Source organism: Zea mays, chromosome 5 (genome assembly GCF_902167145.1).
Source record: "Zea mays cultivar B73 chromosome 5, Zm-B73-REFERENCE-NAM-5.0, whole genome shotgun sequence".
Taxonomy (NCBI): Eukaryota; Viridiplantae; Streptophyta; class Magnoliopsida; order Poales; family Poaceae; genus Zea; species Zea mays.
In genome coordinates, this window is record NC_050100.1 from 204,737,525 (window position 1) to 204,744,072 (window position 6,548).

Below are 6,548 nucleotides of genomic sequence, written 5' to 3' on the forward strand. Positions count from 1 at the left end.
CCAAGATCATGGTATGAATGCCTAAGAGATTTTCTTATCGCTAATGGCTTCAAAGTCGGAAAAGCTGATCCTATTCTCTTTACTAAAACTTTTGCAAATTATTTGTTTGTATGCCAAATTTATGTTGATGATATCATATTTTGGTCTACTAACAAATCTACTTGTGAAGAGTTTAGTAGGATAATGTACAAAAATTTGAGATGTCTATGATGGGGGAGTTGAAGTATTTCTTTGGATTTCAAGTGAAGCAACTCCAAGAGGGCACCTTCATCAGCCAAACGAAGTGCATTCAAGACATACTCACTAAGTTTGGGATGAAGGATGCCAAACCCATCAAGACACCCATGGGAACCAATGGGCATCTCGACCTTGACATGGGAGGTAAATCCGTAGATCAAAAGGTATACCGATCGATGATAGGATCTCTACTCTATTTATGTGCATCTCGACCGGACATTATGCTTTCTGTATGCATGTGTGCAAGATTTCAAGCCGATCCTAAGGAAGTTCACCTTAGGGCCATGAAAAGAATCTTGAGATATTTAGTTCATACACCTAAGTTTGGTCTTTGGTACCCCAAGGGATCCACCTTTGATTTGATAGGATATTCAGATGCTGATTGGGCAGGGTGTAAAATTGATAGGAAGAGCACATCAGGGACTTGTCAGTTCTTGGGAAGATCTCTGGTGTCTTGGGCTTCAAAGAAACAAAATTCAGTAGCTGAGTACATTGCCGCAGGCCATTGTTGCGCGCAATTGCTTTGGATGAGGCAAACCATTAGGGACTATGGCTACATATTAACCAAAGTCCCTCTCCTATGTGATAATGAGAGTGCATTCCGCATGGCGGATAATCCCGTTGAGCACAGCCGCACTAAGCACATAGCCATTCAGTATCACTTTTTGAGGGATCACCAACAAAGGGGGGATATCGAGATTGCTTATGTTAGCACCAAACAACAATTAGCCGATATCTTTACCAAACCATTAGATGAGAAAACTTTTACCAAACTTAGGCATGAGCTAAACATTCTTGATTCTAGGAACTTTGATTGATCCCTTGCACACATAGCTCATTTATATACCTTTGATCATATCTCTTTCATGTGCTATGACTAATGTGTTTTCAAGTGTATTTCATGCTAAGTCATAAATTGAAAGGGAAATGGAGTCTTCGGCGAAGACAAGGCTTCCACTCCACTCCATCGAATTATGCATCCTTCGCCGTCACTCCGCAACGCTCTCCAATTTGGTATAATCTTCACTCTTATATTGTTTGCTAAAGGGGGAGAGAAAGTAATGAAGGGCTCATATTTCACTCACAAAGTATCCGTTTTTGGCGATTCATGACAAAGGGGAGAAAATGTTAGCCCAAAGCAAAAGGGCCGCACACCGCACCACCACCAATTTCATGCAGTCTTTCAACTTGTATTAAAGAAGTTTTTCAATTGGTATCTTATTTTTGATATAATTTCAAATTGGTATGACCTCTTTCAAAATTAATATCTAAAAACCTCTTGAACACTAAGAGGAGAATTTCATTGAGGGGGAGTTTTGTTTAGTCAAAGGAAAAGCATTTGAAACAGGGGGAGAAAATTTCAAATCTTGAAAATGTTTCTCGAAATCTTATTCATTTACCCTTGACTATTTACAAAAAGACTTTGAAAAGAATTTCCAAAACATTTGAAAAACAAAACAAGTGGTGCAAGCGTGGTCCAAAATGTTAAAATGAAGAAAGCAATCCATGTATATCTTATAAAAATATAAATTGGTTTAATTCCAAGTAACCTTTACACTTACCTTATGCAAACTAGTTCAATTCTGCACTTATATATTTGCTTTGGTTTGTGTTGGCATCAATCACCAAAAAGGGGGAGATTGAAAGGGAAATAGGCTCAAACCTTTTCCTAATTAATTTTGGTGGTTGAATTGCCCAACACAAATAATTGGACTAACTAGTTTGCTCTAGAATATATGTTCCACAGGTGCCAAAGGTTCACAACAAACCAATACAAAGTTAAAAGAAAGGGTTCAAATGAAAGGAGCAAAGAAAACCGAAGGCTGCCCTGGTCTGGCGCACCGGACTGTCCGGTGCACCACCGGACAGTGTCCGGTGCACCAGAGAGATCAACTCTGAACTTGCCACCTTCGGGTTTCTGGAAATGCCACTCCGCTATAATTCACCGGACTGTCCGGTGTGCCATGCGGAGTAACGGCTACAACGCCAACGGTCGTCTGCAAAAGTGAATAGTGAAGCTACAGTGCGCGGACAGCGCGCGCAGAGTCAGAGCAGGCGCCAGAAGGCGCACCGGACAGTGACTGTCCGGTGGCCCCACTTGTCAGAGCTCCAACGGTCGAACCCTAACGGTTGGGTGACGTGGTTGGCACACCGAACAGTATCCGGTGGCGCACCGGACTGTCCGGTGCGCCTGTCGACAGATAGCCTTCCCAACGGCCACTTTCGTGGTTGAGGCTATAAATACCCCCCAACCACCACACTTCAAGGAATCCAAGTTTTCAGCCAACACATTCAATACAAGAGCTAGTGCATTCAATACAAGACACAATTAGATTGAATCAAAGCCACTCCAAGTCCCAATTCCACTCAAAGCAATTAGTGACTAGAAGAGAGAGTTTTGCCCGTGTTCTTTGAGCTCTTACGCTTGGATCGCTTTTCTTCTTCCCCATCTCTTGTTCTCAACATCTTTGTAATCAAAGCAAGAGACACCAATTGTGTGGTGGTCCTTGTGGGGACTAAGTGTCCCAATTGATTGAGGAGAAAAGCTCACTCGGTCTAAGTGACCGTTTGAGAGAGGGAAAGGGTTGAAAGAGACCCGGTCTTTGTGACCACCTCAACAGGGAGTAGGTTTGTAAGAACCGAACCTCGGTAAAACAAATCACCGTGTCACACTCTTCATTTGCTTGTGATTTGTTTTCACCCTCTCTTTCGGACTCAACTTTATTTCTAACGCTAACCCCGGCTTGTAGTTGTGCTTAAAGTTTATAAATTTCAGATTCGCCTATTCACCCCCCCTCTAGACGACTTTCAATGAGAAAGTAGTCAATAGTTTTACGGAATAAGATAATGTGTGTGACTTGTAATTTACATGAACTACCCCTTCTTGGCAACTATTAATCGAAAGGGTTTTACCTGAAAAATATTGTCAACAAGCTGACACAAACCTAATGTTAGAACTGTCCATAACAATTCAGTTCTATCATGGCAGCATATCCGTCGAAGCATAATTAATATTTCTAGTGTCACATTTTGTCCACTGGATTCGCCATGGTGAAACAACAATATAATACTTGTCTAATCATATCACAGTTACAAAACAGTTGAAGAAAAATCGACATACTCTCTAGCGAAATCCAAATCAAACAAAGAGGTCGATCCTACATATACACAAGACTGCAACCACTGAAACCTTTGCCTACTACTGTTGACAAAACCCAAATTTCGCCAGAAATATGCTCCAAATATAGTGCCCTCCTACATCCCCAAGAACATGAACAACAAAGGTGAGAATCACACCAGTTTGTCCATCTCCTTTAGCCCTTGCCCATACGAGAGTCCATTCAAAATCCCCTTGAGAATTGCTCATTACCAGCACAATGAAACACATTAGCAAGATATGAGTAAGTAACGAAAGGAAACCACGATGGATTGGGAGGCATTTTTCTCGCCAGGAAGAAGCCGCACCTCAGAGGCGGTCGATAGCGGAGAGCACGGTGAAAGATGCGCGATTTGTGGGGGAGGCGCCCGTGCGCGGAGCGAGCGCGGTTGGGAACGACATAGGTGCGGTGGCAGAATTGGCGCACGGGTGTGGACGCCTACAATAGGCTCTTATAGAGTAGTAGGGATATAAATGAAGCTTGAGTATTAAAGAAAGATAAAAAAATAAGCATCCACAAACTTGCAGAATGATGGATTGCTTTTCTATTTTATGGAGTATTTATATTTTAACTCTGTATAGAAGCTAGCCAAAATATAAGCTAACAACGAGACATGAATTATGTTTTAAGTTACCTTGTTCTCAAACTCTGAACATATGTTTATATTTTTGTGGGAATTGTCCATACTTCATTCCAAGGATGCTTTGACTTGCTAAGTTTATTTTACCTTACTGGTCACTATTGTTTTCAGATGGTACAACTTCTTCTTAGCTACGAATCACTTGAAATTAATGCTATCAATATTCAAAATGAAACAGCTATGGATTTAGTTGACAAAGTTCCTTATGGTGAGTCTAAAACGAAAATAATAGCGTGGTTGACAGAGGCTGGTGCAAAGAATGCCAGAAATGTGGGGAAAATTGATGAGGCATCAGAACTGAGGAGAACTGTGAGTGATATCAAGCACAATGTTCAGGCACCGCTTAGCGAGAATGCTAAGACCAATAAACGAGTGACTGGGATTCACAAAGAATTGCAGAAACTGCATAGAAAAGCTATTCAGAACACCATCAATTAAGTCACCATGGTAGCAAACCTGATTGCCTCCATTGCCTTCGTTGCCATATTCAATTTGCCAGGTCAATACTTCCAAGATGTGAATAGTGGGGAAGACATTGGTGAGGCTCAAATAGCCAAGCTTACTGGTTTTCGTGTCTTCTGCCTTATGAATGTAACTGCTCTCTTCATTTCCTTCGCGGTGGTCGTCGTGCAAATCACCTTGGTTGACATTCCACTATTATTCAGGATAGGGACCATCAGTCCTTCATCGACCCCCTTCTCACCATCTTCGCTTGGATCAGAGGATGGGGGGATCATTCACAGCAGAACATCCCAAACCCGAGCGGATCTCGACGGCTGTTGCTTTTGCACCAGAGAGGGGAGGAGAGGCTTCACGCCTCCAAGGTAGCAGCGCGACGCGAGGGAGGAGGGAGGGGACGAGCCAGGGTGTCACAGAGGTGCCTTGGAGGCGTGAAGCCACTTGTGCACCTCCATGGCGGCGAGGTGCTGGCCAACGGGCCATGGTGCAAACGAGCTTGGTGCGGCGTGTGCTCTAGAACTCGTTCTCCCAAAACTCGGCCTCCGTGGTAGCGGTCAGACGGGAATATCCCGTTCGGATTAAGGGGGCGATGAGGTCAGAGGCGGCTGGGGAGGTGGATTAGAGGTGGAGGTGGTGAGGGCGCCAAGCGCATCGTAGAGACGGAGGACAGGAATGGGTGCGGGATGGGAGAGGGTCCGAACGACGCTGGAACTCAGGCGGGCGGTGGCATATGGAGGTGTGGACGCGAGCGGAGTGGAGGCGAACCTTCCATCGACTGCGCGGAGGCTGCCTTTCCATCGACCCAGCGCCATTATAGTTGGGTGAGGAGACGAGAAGGCGGGGTGAGGGCAAGGGTGGAGGGCAGCGCTGATGGCGTGGGCGGAGGAGGCGAGATTTCCGGGGGGGACGAGGGCGAGTGAGCATGACTGCCATGGAAGGAACCATGCTCCACGCGGTCAAAGAGGCGCGATTTGTGGGGGAGGCGCCCGTGCGCGAAGGGTGCGCGGTGGGGAACGGCATAGGCGCGGTGGCAGAACTGGCGCACGGATGTGGACGCCTACAATAGGCTCTTATAGAGTAGTAGGGATTTTATATTTACTTATTTTGTTAAAGTATAAAAATGGATATAGCAGAGGATAGACAATTCCTATATATAGATGATGGAGTGTCCTCTATATTTTGAGAAGGCTTTAGAGAATATCATTGGAGGCTAAATTTGAGAGAATCTTCTCTATATTTAAGGTCGAGGAGGATATGGAGTCTCCCATTAGAGATAGCATAATATTCCCTAGATACATATCCAATAGAGAAACATTGCTAGTGCCCTAATAAAGATGATTGGGCAATAGCAGAAATTATCCATGGACCTTTGAATGATTTTAACGAGGCCACAAAGTGTTCTCTGTCGTATGGTAATCCTATCACACACATGGTCCTAAAGATGGTGTTGGTCGTGCAAGTTGTTCTACTTAATGGGACTTGGAACTCTGGCAAACGAGTTGGCTCATATAATGCATGAAAGTTCCAAAAACATTAGGCCAATCCTAATATTGTTCTTCTCATTGTTGTTTTGTTTGACGCATCCTTGAAAGCGGACCTTCAACAAAAAACTAAAAATATGAGAGTTGAGACAACTAGCTAGACTTAGAGTAGCAAAAGGTCACAAGGAGCCACAATGTGCCCATGTTTAGGGTATCTAGTGAGCAGATTCTGAGTGAGTCTATATCTGGTCCTTTAGGCAAAAGATAGAATTTGCATCTACTCAATTTACAATATAAAATTTACATTTTAGTGATGAAAGGTTACAATCAGTTATATACTCAAGGAACCCTGAAGTTTTTATTCTAAATAAGAATTTCAAGGCTCTCACAGAGTGGAAAAAATCACATGGGTTCCAACCTAATCTAAGATAGCTATATGTTTTCTAGCTACTCCTATTTTTATAAATCTGATCAAAATTAAAGAATCTTGATGTAGAATTAAAACTAAAGTGATGTTCTATATTTTGGAATGGATGGAATGATTAAGCCTCATTTTGTATTAATGTTGTAGTA

At 43.3% G+C, this 6,548-nt stretch overlaps 1 pseudogene; it reads left to right on the top strand.

The window, feature by feature from the left end:
• Positions 1-4,146: 4,146 nt before the first annotated feature.
• Positions 4,147-4,863, top strand: LOC103628805 (ankyrin repeat-containing protein At2g01680-like; annotated as a pseudogene).
• Positions 4,864-6,548: the final 1,685 nt, after the last annotated feature.